General features: G+C 39.6%; 1 long non-coding RNA gene across 1 annotated transcript; it reads right to left on the reverse strand.

The window, feature by feature from the left end:
- Window positions 1–703: 703 nt before the first annotated feature.
- Window positions 704–1,614, reverse strand: LOC117482122. The gene is made up of 3 exons (XR_004555833.1): window positions 1,552–1,614; window positions 1,386–1,469; window positions 704–854 (listed from the first exon to the last, which is right to left on the reverse strand). It is a non-coding gene; the product is annotated as an uncharacterized LOC117482122 (long non-coding RNA).
- Window positions 1,615–13,023: the final 11,409 nt, after the last annotated feature.

Here is a 13,023-nt window from a genome sequence, read left to right on the forward strand (position 1 = left end):
TTACATAAATATCCCATTCATTTATACAGCAAACATACACAGGCATATATTAGTGACCAAACAAGATGCACGGAAATTCATTTGGAGAAAATACAGAGAGACAGAAAGAAGTGAGACTGGCAGGTGGTTAGTCAGCGGACGACCAGACCCAGGAGCAAAGACTGAACTGGCTTTTCCAAGTGTCAAAGGTATGATCCTCTTCTGCATCTTCTACATATGGACAGTGTTCTGTAACTTGACTTCATGTGTTGTCAGGCGCAGCCAACAATAAGGTTTACAGATCATAATACAGAGCACTTCTATATGGAAAACTCACTACTACACCATCCATTCCTGCCTCCCTTTATCCTCTCGTGCATTCATTTGTCTTATTCCAGGTATTCTTGCTCATATTCTGATTTGGCAGAAACACACCTGAGTAGAAATGGTTAAACTCATAAAATGTTAATGTGGCGGCACGTGGTAGTGTTTGTTTGAACTCCTATTTAAGATCTACATTTAACCAAAAGCCAGACAACGCCACCTTGGGAATTGCACCCAAGGAAATAATTATTCAAAGTACCAATAAGGCATCAGGTTCGTAATACTGAGGGGCAGGAGAGGTGGTTCCAATTCATCACATGTTTCATTTCAAGTATTAAATATCATTAAAAAACACATTAAGATCATCATACACACTGAACATAAAGGGGGACATCTTAATTAAGGGATGCTGAGGCTTACCAGTGGATGGAGGTGACGAGGGGTGAGAGGGATCCCCACAAAGTAAATGAGGGCACCCGTGATCACTAAACACTCACACACGAAGGAACACCAACACCAGGGGGAGCCAACACACCTTTGGCTCTCAGCAACTAAAGAGGGGCCAACAAAACACATTACTGGGGGAAACAGTCAAAACTAATTAATACACAAACCAACACATAAGATCAGTATAAACACAATAAGAAATCAATAATACTAAGAGATATAACTAATATCGACTGAAATAAACAAAACAAGTTTAGAACAGGGTCGAAAACAACTAAACAAAAGAAACGGAAATTACCCAACAATCTACTTAATATTGAACTAAACAAACAAAACAAGCTTAACTCAACAGGGTCAATGAAATAACTAATCATAAACAGAAATTAATCGAAAAGTCCACTATAACAATGTTTAAAATGTGGTCATGTAGTGTAATGCAGAGTGACACAAAGAGGCAATACAGACGATGCAGGCCAAGAGCAACACCCGCCAGGCAGCAGTGTAGCGGTGAAGCACAGACGTTGAGGCAAAACAGCCGTCTTTCTGTATTAGGCTTCCAGCGCAGGTGATGTTACGATAATAATACTACATTCATATTATTCAGGAAGGATGAGACAAGCAAAAAGCGTACCTACCGATCAGGCTAAGTTAAGACACACAGCAGGAGAGCTTCGTTCAGCAGCGGCAGCAGACATGGGCTGCAGGATCCCTGCAAGGGTCTACAACCAGCAATAAACATTTAGTATGTATGCTACTTGTCATGCTAAGCATACAACAAAACGGCAGCCACCGCAAACTCACCGGTGCCAGCGGAGAAAGCACGTAAACGGAACCCGGAAGTGGCCTTCGTGCCAAAGAGCAAGAGGAGCAAGAGCGACACTGACCCCTCTTTAGAAAGATTGCCCCGTGTTGATTGGGCTGAACAGTTTATCCTCAACATGGGCTGCGTTTCACTTCTCTTATTTTTCATTTCCTCGCTCCTCGGTCTCGGTCTCACCGGAAGTTGATTTCTCTGCGCCATCTTGAGTAGCGTCCCAATGGCCTTATTTTTGCCGGAGGAGCGAGGAGCTATAATGGAGGAGCTATAATCGAGGAACCACCAGACCATCCTTCGATGAAATCCTCAGACACTCGCCCCGCCCCCTTACTGTGTATCGCTCACTGATTGGACGGTGCAGCGCATGCACTGATCTGATGCTTCTTGACATGAGAGCAGAGTTTCCCAGCGGAGTGAAGAAAACACATGAAACTCACGGGACTCACTCCTCAGTTCATACCGTGTTCTGTTTCAATGAATGCATCATTCAGTTACAAATATGTGATATATCTGAACAACAAAGTGGTCAAAAATCATTTTATTCATTTATTGGAAACATTTTCATGATCGCTTTTTTCGTTTTACATTTTCATTTATTGTCATTTCCATTCAGTCAGTCATTAAGTGCTATTTAAAATGTTGATTTGCTACATATCCACACAAACAAACAAAGTGTGCAATCCAATGAATGTTAATCTAACTGGGTTTTGATAGATAACATATCTCTTTTTCTTCTCTCAATTATTTTATTTCTATTGTGCACTCTAATCAATATTAATCAAACTATTGTTCGTTTATACATTTTAAGAATGGCGTTTATCTTTTTTGAGAATGAGTTCTTATTTGATTTAATTTATTTGGGTCTACAACAGATGATACAAATGTTTGTGTCAGTAAATGTCAGACGAACAGCTGTGCAGCGTCATCACAAACGGACGTCGCTTCACGTGACGCTCCGGAGGAAAGGACGTCCCATTGCTCTTAAAACTCATTTCCCTGCTTCTCGTGGTTCCCTTGGCTGCGTTTCACTTCGGTTAAATGGATTCCTTGCGTCCCTCACTTGCGTCGTTTCCCTGCGACTAGTCCCTCCCACCAGGGAAGCATGGAGAGACGCAAGGAAACCACGAGAAGCAGGGAAATTAGTTTAAGGCCCCGGCTCCACGGGGACGAAAACGGGTTGAATCCGCATATTTCTCATGTGTATAGCCCTCTAAGCTCGACGACGCCGTAAGGGAAACGTAGAAACAGACCCCGCAAACGACAACGGGTCCAAAGGTGGATAGATCTGGGAACGAAGCGCTCTGGGGGGTCCAACGGGGCCGTGGAGTCGCCTATACGGTCATTCGTTTTCATAGCCCCGCCTCTCCCCACCTCTCCCCCGCAGGGTTGCTATCGTGTTCCAGTCGCTACTGACCATGCTACAGTTCTTTGTGCAACATCTACAGGAGCTCCTCCTTGAATTTAGATTATTTATCTTTATCTCGATATGGACATAAACGCGAGTGAAGTCTAATCTGACAGGGCGGAGACACGCAGCTCCTGCCGCTGTGATGCAGCGGGAGCAAAACACACACTTCAAGTCAGATCATCACCCTTACCTATTTTAATTACCTCTCAAACTACCTAAACTAGTTATAAATATGTTCATTTTTACTGTCGGGTCACTCATTACAGGATCAGCTGCTGCATGAGACAGACACTGACGCTGTGAGAAGAGAGGAAAAAGAGACAGGCTCTGTGTATTTGATGATTATATATCATTATATCGTCGTTATTCATTTGTTTTTAAAGCTCAATAAATAACAATGAAGACCTTTGACCGGCACTTTTATAATTTTGTCCGGAAGATTTAAACTTTAACACACGCTGACCGGCGAAAAACTCTGCCCGGTTCTGTCGGCCCCCACCGCGGAGAATACACAGAAGTGCAGCCATGACAACCATTCTTCTTCGCTGCTTTTGTGGAGGAAGTTGCTGCTTTTGTGGAGGAAGTTACAGCGCCACGTACAGGTTCGGCATATGTACTGCAGCTTTTCCAGCGTTTGGATGTAAACGGAGCCGTCTCGTGGAGCTTGACACAATCCGGTGTATATTGCGTGGGGACAGAAGGTTTTTTGCGGTTGCATTTGCGTTACTCCGATGCGTTTTGCCGTATTTGTCCTCATGGAGCCGGGGCCTTAAGAGCAATGGGACGTCCTTTCCTCCGGAGCATCACGTGAAGCGACGTCCGTTTGTGATGACGCTGCACAGCTGATCGTCTGACAGCAGCTCTGTCCCCGTTATTTTCACAAACACCCCCGCCTCTGTTAGTACACATTTACTGACACAAACATTTGTATCATCTGTTGTAGACCCAAATAAATCAAATCAAATAAGAACTCATTCTCAAAAAAGATAACGCCATTCTTAAAATGTATAAACGAACATTAGTTTGATTAATATTGATTAGAGTGCACAATAGAAATAAAATAATTGAGAGAAGAAAAAGAGATATGTTATCTATCAAAACCCAGTTAGATTAACATTCATTGGATTGCACACTTAGTTTGTTTGTGTGGATATGTAGCAAATTAACATTTTAATTAGCACTTAATGACTGACTGAATGGAAATGACAATAAATGAAAATGTAAAACGAAAAAAGCGATCATGAAAATGTTTCCAATAAATGAATAAAATGATTTTTGACCACTTTGTTGTTCAGATATATCACATATTTGTAACTAAATGATGCATTAATTGAAACAAAACACGGTATAAACTGAGGAGTGAGTCCCGTGAGTTTCATGTGTTTTCTTCACTCCGCTGGGAAACTGCTCTCATGTCAAGAAGCATCAGATCATTGCATGCGCTGCATCGTCCAATCAGTGAGCGATACACAGTAAGGGGGCGGGGCGAGTGTCTGAGGATTTCATCGAAGGATGGTCTGGTGGTTCCTCGATTATAGCTCCTCCATTATCGCTCCTCGCTCCTCAGTCCTCGGTCCTCCGGCAAAAATAAGGCCATTGGGACGCTACTCAAGATGGCGCAGACAAATCAACTTCCGGTGAGACCGAGACCGAGGAGCGAGGATATGAAAAATAAGAGAAGTGAAACGCAGCCCTTGCGTCTCTCCATGCTTCCCTGGTGGGAGGGACTAGTCGCAGGGAAACGACGCAAGTGAGGGATGCAAGGAATCCATTTAACCGAAGTGAAACGCAGCCCTGGTCTCACTAGAATGCGTGACTCCACCACGACTCCTTAACAACGCAGTGCGTGGTGGAGTCACGAACTTTGCTACATTTACGTGTCGGCACCACGCAAACAACCCCAATCTAAAGTGAATGAGGCTCCTTTGTCGTGGTGCACACACGCATTTCTACAACGTCCCGCAGTGAGCTTTTATTCTATAAAACGTTTTTAAAATCTACTTTATAGCTTGTAGTAACTCACGGGAGGCTTCTTTTATTTTATTTGTATTCATAATCATTTTTATTTTTCGTCAGAATGTATTATGGTGCATTAGTTACGAATTTTTGTTCTCAAAAAACAGTGCATTGTGTGAACTGTGATTTTTATTAAATTAGTTAGTTTTTAAGGAAGGCCAGAGCTTCAGCTGTGTCAAATAGATTGTTCCCTTTAGTTAACGTTATTTAAAAGATAATTATATTCCTATTTGATCATGTCCCCTTTATTGTATTACGGACACAGAGAGCAATGTGAGCGTCCATTTCCATTCATTTTACACCCGGAAGTAAGTATTCTCCTTACTGTCGATTGATTTTACAGTGATATCAGCACTACTCATCGACTCAAAAACACCAGATTATCCTTGTTAATTACACAACATTGATTGGTTTAAATTGTGTGCAATGCTTTTGTAATTTTCCCCTTCGATTCGGAGAAACAAATATGTGTTCAGAGTTTAGGATGGCCGAAGACACTACACTACCCAGAATCCTCAGCTATTGTTCCGCTTTGCCTCAAGTTCTGTGATTGGTTGACCTCCAACTGCATTCCATATGGAAAAAAAACGTTTTATGGCTTCATCTTAAACAGCAAACTTATCAGCTTGTTTTTTTTTCCAGTCACATAGGAGGCAGAAGAAAGTTGCAGTTTTCATCGTTGATGTGGGAAAGGGTGTTGTGTAGTTTTCTTTCTGTTACATACAAAATGGCTCATATATTTTAATTATAAGATAAGATTAACTTTATTAATCCCAATTTGGGAATTTATTTTGTTGCAGCAGCATAACATAATAACATATACAAAGAGTAGAAATAAACAATTCTAAAATATAAACATCTCAACATAGAAATCGAAATAAACCAGAATCTCTTATCTATTGTGTTTCAACAAATTGTTGGGTTACTGCTGCAGTTTGTTGCACAGTCTTACCCTCAATACTTTGGTTTGTTTTGATAAGTTAAGTCAAGCACACCCAATGTGAATAAAGGGTTCTTCTTGCCTACATAAGAACAGAACAGTCCAAGGTCTGTGCAGTGCCCATTTATTGGGACATTAGATGCCAATTTCACTGTTTGCAGATGAAAGAGTCCTTTTCGATAGCCCTTGACCATAGTGTGCCTAACACTGATAAGACCTTAGTAATGCAGGTATTTGTATTCAACATTTAGTTTTGAGACAAACCCTAGACTTACTGGGCTGGTTAGCTGTCCAGCTGGTCTGGGAGCACCAGCAGATTCAAAGGGAAGGAAAAACAGTATTCACGGAGTAAAAAGTATCCCCATTAGAGAAACACTGCTGTATTAACTGTCTGTTCTCTGTTGATCACTGTTTCTCAGGATCACAGAAGCTACTACCTTTTGTAACAATCCCTGTTGTTCTCCTGGCTGTCATATCTCTCTCTGTCTTCCTGTGGATCAGGTGAGCAGATCTGTTCATCTTAATCATTGTTTTTTAAATCATTGGAAATGTGTTTGTTAGAACTTTATCACTTTTTTGTAACCAGAAAAAAGAGGGCTTCCAGGGATTCTGCTGAACCTGAAGAGAGACCGGAACACACGGAAGAAGTGAGAATAATTTTATAACAGATACTGTTTATCTAGTCCCAAGAAATCTGTTCTATTGATACTGTCTTGAAGTGTCCTTAATCTTTTCTGTCATACAGCATGATGTTGATGAAGCAGGGATATTTCTTCCATCATACCACATTTGAGTTTTCTGTCCTGGCTGCAATCCTCTGAAAAACTATAAACCAAATAACATTCAAATGTAGCTGATCCCAATGTCAGACAACAATAGGCTTGTTTGAGACGAGCTGCGGCTCGCCTCGAAAGTAGACGAGAATAGCCGATCGCAGCCGGGGGAGGTCTCAAAAAACTCGCCTGAAGTCGGACAGCTCGGAGTCGGCTTCTTCTTCTTCTTCTTCTTCTCTCGGATTTTTGGCGGATTTCAAACAACTTTAAGGTGCATACCGCCACCTCCGGAGTCGGCTTGACTCGGTTTGCATTTATAAATGCACACGGCATCTATTGCACGTCTGTCCGTCCTGGGAGAGGGATCCCTCCTCTGTTGCTCTCCCTGAGGTTTCTCCCATTTCCCCTTTAAACTGTGGGTTTTTCTCTGGAAGTTTTTCCTTGTATGATGTGAAACGTAAGGACAGAGGGTGTCGTATTGTCATACTGATATTCTGTACCAACTGTGAAGTCCACTGAGACAAATGTAACATTTGTGATATTGGGCTATATAAATAAACATTGATTGATTGATTGATAAAGAATGGACAAATGTGTTTAATCGTTAATGTCAGATATGTACTAAGTAAATACATTTGTTCCTGCTCAAGATTAGATTCAACTTCATTGTTATTGCACATATTACAGGTACTGAGACAACGAAATGCAGTTTAGCTTCTAACCAGGAGTGCATAAAGCAGTAAAGTGAAAAGTAATGTACACAATCTACAGAATAAAATATAGAATGAATTGAATGATGAATAAACAGTGAGGGGTATGAATACACTAGATATACACAGTAGCCTAGCCTAGTATTAACAGTGTGTTGTATGAATATGCTAAGATATATAAAGTATGACAACGGTAAGCAGTGCAAGTATAGTATACAAATATATAGATATTAATTTAATGATGATAAACATTGTGGAACAATGATGAAAAATGTGAATGGAAGTGGCGACGTAAAACTGACACAAAACAACAACACACTTTTGCCGAGCCAATGGAGAGTTTCATCACCAGCACGGGGTAAAAACCACCAATGAGCGCTCAGCTCGAGATACCAGCGAGTCGTTTCCCATCAAGCATTTTGCTTCCGCAGCCCGTGGAGAGAAACTGCGCCGCCTCGCCGCGCCTTGCTCTCAAGTCTGCGGGCGTCTTTGTCCCGCGAGATTTCAACGTCTCATGTAGGCGAGCCTCCAGAGCAAGTCGGACAAAATGACTAACCATCATGCAACGCACTAGCAAGACGTTGATCGCAATTGCGCAGGTCTGCGCAGGTCTCGCTTGTCTCAAACAAGCCTAATATGTCCAAATGAGCAATCACAGGTCAGGGTTGTTTCACGAGTTGTCCTCCAGGTGTCAGTATTGGGTCCACTCTTGTTCATCATCTACCTCCTTCACCATTATGTCCACTTTCACTGCTATGTCAACCTCTCCATGCCACAAACCTTCACTCCCCCTAACCCAGTGTTTCTCAAAGTGGGGGGCACTCCCCCTGGGGGGCGCAGAGGCATGACAGGATGACCAGGAGGAAAAATTGTTATGACAAACAAAACAAAAATCATAATTTGAACAATTATTAATTCGAAAATAATATGCTACAGTACAAGTACGTCTGGGTCTCTGTGTTTATAACAAAGTATTATAACTTATAGTTCTAGCAAAGGGATTGCAATGTATTATGTATTTTTTTTTTGGAGCACACAGACTTATGGAGCATTGTTTTAGTATCACTGTTCTAGCAAAGGAATGCTCACGTTCATATTGATGTATTTTAATAAATGTTAACTTGGCCCATTACGTGACTATTTGTGTAGGGGGGGCCTGACAGAAAAAGTTTGAGAACCACTGCCCTGACCTAATCATTGATTGCTTCTCTACCTTTCTCCAGTCAAGTCAAAAGCCTTGTTGTCATCTTAGAGCCACCCTGTCTACCTTAAGAAACATCACCCAAACTTCTTTCTTCCACCTACGCAAAATGTCCAGACTCCCTCCATCCCTCTCTAGATTAAGTCTTAGACCATGCATTTGTCAAATCCTGTATTGAATATTGCAAGGTTTCCCTCTCCGGTCTGTCCACCAATCTCTTCCACAAGCTCCAAATCATTCAGAACTCGCATCATTACCCGCACAGAATCCTCTGACCACATCATTCCCCTTGTCAAGCAGCAACACTGGCTCCCTTTTCAATAATTGACTAATAAAACCTTCTGCTCACCTACAAAGCCATCCACAACCTCCCCACCAACCATCTCACTGACTCTTTCACATGAGTATACCCCCCCTTATGAAACAAAAATATATTGTAATATATTGGTAAATATAATACAATATACTGGATCATACATTTCCATATATGGGAAAGTAGTCCTTATATTTTTAAATATATTGCAATATATGCATGGACCATGTATGGCTATATATTGATACATATAAAAAAAAAATATTGCAATGAAAACAAAAACTGCACTATACATTTATATGTAATAGTTTTATTGAAACATTCATTTATCTTTCATGAGTTACACAAGTTTACATAAAATTGAACAGATATTCATAAACAGTTATCTCACTTCGTTTTGTATAGTTACCCACTTTATATATGAACATATGTTTGATGGTAGCCTATATATTAAAAAAGTACAAATTGTCCATTGAATGATGGAAAATAATATACAGTTTATAAATATATATAGACACACACATATATGCACGCATATATATATGCATATATGCACGCATATATATATATATATGCATAAATATAAATATGCATATATATATTCACATATATATATATATATATGCATATATGCACCCATATATATATGCATATATGCACGCATATATATATATGCATATATAAATATGCATATATATACACATATATATAAATATGCATATATATATACACATATATATATATATATATATGCATATATGCATGAATATATATGCATATATGCACGCATATATATATATATATGCATATATATAAATATGCATATATATATACACATATATATATATATATATGCATATATGCATGCATATATATATGCATATATGCACGCATATATATATATATATGCATATATTACGGCTGACCGGCTATTTGGAGTGGAATGTAGCCATCCACGGCAGACAGCCCAAACAGTATTCGAATGCGCCACTTCCGGCTGACAGTGGCTGACCTCCGTCTTCGCTAAACATAACTCTCTAAAACGTGTTAACGTTCTCATTGGACACATTATGTGCCAGTGATCATCACCAATCAATCTCACAGATTTCGGGGAGGCCCCCCCCCCTCTCCAGCAATAGATTGATCTGATTGGCAGATTCAAATCTGCGTTGCTGCCTCTGTCTGTTGATTCTGTCGCTGAGTGTCAAAGAGAAAGCATTCATCAGGTGCTTCGAAACGGAAAATTAAAAAGAAACGAGAGGAAAATACAGCACGAGAGTCAGGTATGTGTGTGAGCATTTAAAACTATTTTAAATTGAAATAATTCTGCATGTACACTACAAGTAGTCTAGTTGCTTAATCCGTATGTCCCGTCTCTCGGCACTACAACAGCTACATTAGCTAACGTTAGTTAAATTAGCTATGTTAGTTCCCTCGTGTATGAGTGTATAACCGGTCCGCAGCTTTGTGAACATTCAATTTCGAAGATTTTCGATGTTACAGTCAACTGAAGTCGACCCAAAACAGCCAAAAATAGCGGACCTTTAGATCGCTAACATTTTAGCATAAGTCAATGGAGTTTAACATAGCGAAAACTAGCCCCGCGGCTAACGGAGCTAGTTAAGTAATGTAACCACAGTTAGTCTATGTTTTCTGATGTTAGTAACTATGTAGGCTAACATTAGTTAGGCTATGTGTTGTGGACTAATGCATTCAAGTTAGTTCACATTTTAGTTGTTATTGCCCCTGCTGACAATTGTGTGGATAATATGTAGCCTACAGTCAATGGAATTTCACATTTTGCTCTCCAGTGTATGTTATTTTAATGTTGATCCATAATACTATATATCTATATATTTTACAGGAGCATTGTTGAAATTCATAGGCCGAACTAAGCCTGCAGAACCACAAGTCAAGAGGACAGAGGAGCCAGATAGCAGTGGTGACTGAGACAGAATAAATAAGGAGAGAGGGCCCATGCAGAGAGGCAGACATCAGTAGTGAGGAATCAGACCCAAAAGACACGAGGACAGAGGAGCCATATCGCAGTGGTGAGGAACGCACTGTCATTTAATTTGACTGTAATTTTACTTTTCACATATCACTTTATTCACTATTCAGCTTAGTTATCCTTGCCATGAAGGAATGAATGATTGAATGGATGAATGTTCTATATTATTTTAATGACAGATTGAACCACAGCAATATTGTTTTAGAGATTTTATATGTTTAACTGCTATGCCTGTCATCTCTGCTCTGTTTCATTGTGTTGTCTCCTGGGTTCTGTAGTGCCCGGAGTCTGTCTTTTTATTTTTTTCCTCCCAAACCCCATCCCCTCAGGACGCCTTTTGCCTCCTGTCAGGTCATCATTGTAATAAGAATTTGTTCTTAATTGATTTTCCTGGCTAAATAAAGGTTCTACTACTATTTATTCAGTTATTTTATTACTGGTACTGCTAATTGCACTATGCGTATTGTTGTATATTGTATATACGTATGTATTTACTACTACTACTTACAAAATCGAGGGTTGTAGCTTTGTGTCAGTACATATTTCAGGGTTTTTCTATGCCTTTGTTAATCTAAATTCTAATACTCATAGGCGACTACAACTCCTGCCGATGCCGAGGCCCAGTTCTCCCTTCCCACCACCCCAGGCTCATTGTGCTAGGTAAAACTCTCATTCAATAAAAGTAGTCTTTTAAAGGTGGGTTAGGTAATTTTGGAGAAACCAGCTTGGGTGCGCTAGAATTTGAAAATACACAGCCGGAAAAAATCTGCCACTTCCTTACAGAGCCCCTCCTCCAACACACACAAACGCGCACATGACCAATGAGGGCACAAGATAAGTTTGTGCACAGATGGAAGGCTGACAGGCAGGTAGGCCATCCAGTCATTTCAGCCGGGCCGGCTAAAATGATTGGTCGTGCTTTTTACAGTACTACGGCTTCCACAGATGATATTTTTTTATGGATTTTTTGTCAAAGCACTTAAGATATTCATTGCTATCGGGATGTTAAGAGCATTCCATGGAATATAACAAAAAGTGTATCTCGAGCCGGTTTCTCAAACTTACCTACCCCACCTTTAAAGATGAATGCAATTACATTTAAAAACGTTTTAAACAGAACTGTTACAGATGCAGATGCTTGGTCCAAATTCCATAAAATATACCAACCAGTAGCGCCACACCCAGACGAAAATGTACAAAGCCTATTCTTCCACTATTTGTATTCCCACATTATTCACCAAGCCAGCCCATGCTTTAATATAGATATTATGGATATTGTTATAATTCCTGCTGTCTTTTGTGAACTTCTAATTATTTGTAATTGTTCTGTTCCACAGATGCTGTAGTAAACCACCATCCAGGGACCAAGACATCAGATATAAGAACATCCATTAACACAAGAATTTGTGAGTTAAGGCACGAAAAAAAACAAGATTGACGATCAAATAGGGTACAAGACTGTTTTTTTGGCCCTGTTCCGGACCTTGTTTTAATGAGTGATCAGCTTATGTTTAAAGTTGTCACCAGGTGAAACAAAAAACAAGATTGTTAAATAGGATAACAGACTGCTCTTTTTGGCCCTGTATGAAATAACAATGCATCATTTATTAACTATACCTATACAAAATGTAATACATTTTCCCTTCATTATGTAATAACACCTCCTTTTGTAATAATTTGCCCATTATGTAGTAAACAAGTTCAATGCAAATATGTAATACATGTCGCCACATTTTGAAATATATTATTACATATTGCTGTGGTTATTACAAAATGAGTTGCAAACAATAACATTACAACTGTTTATTTATTTATTCAACCATGAATCATCCTTACTCATAATTTAAAAATATTTCAGTATAATATCTTTCATTGGCCAAAACTAGATCAAGTGTTACCATATTCATTAGCCAACATGTATATCAACATCAATTTTGGGATATATTTACAGTTTGGTTATGGTTACATAATGAATATTACAGTTTTTTAAAAGGGCAACTCACGCATTTTGTAATAACCATTGCAAAATGTAATAATTTATTACAAAATGCAGGGAAATGTATTTTATATTGCGTTCAGGCTGT

Source organism: Trematomus bernacchii, unplaced genomic scaffold (assembly GCF_902827165.1).
Source record: "Trematomus bernacchii unplaced genomic scaffold, fTreBer1.1, whole genome shotgun sequence".
Classification (NCBI taxonomy): domain Eukaryota; kingdom Metazoa; phylum Chordata; class Actinopteri; order Perciformes; family Nototheniidae; genus Trematomus; species Trematomus bernacchii.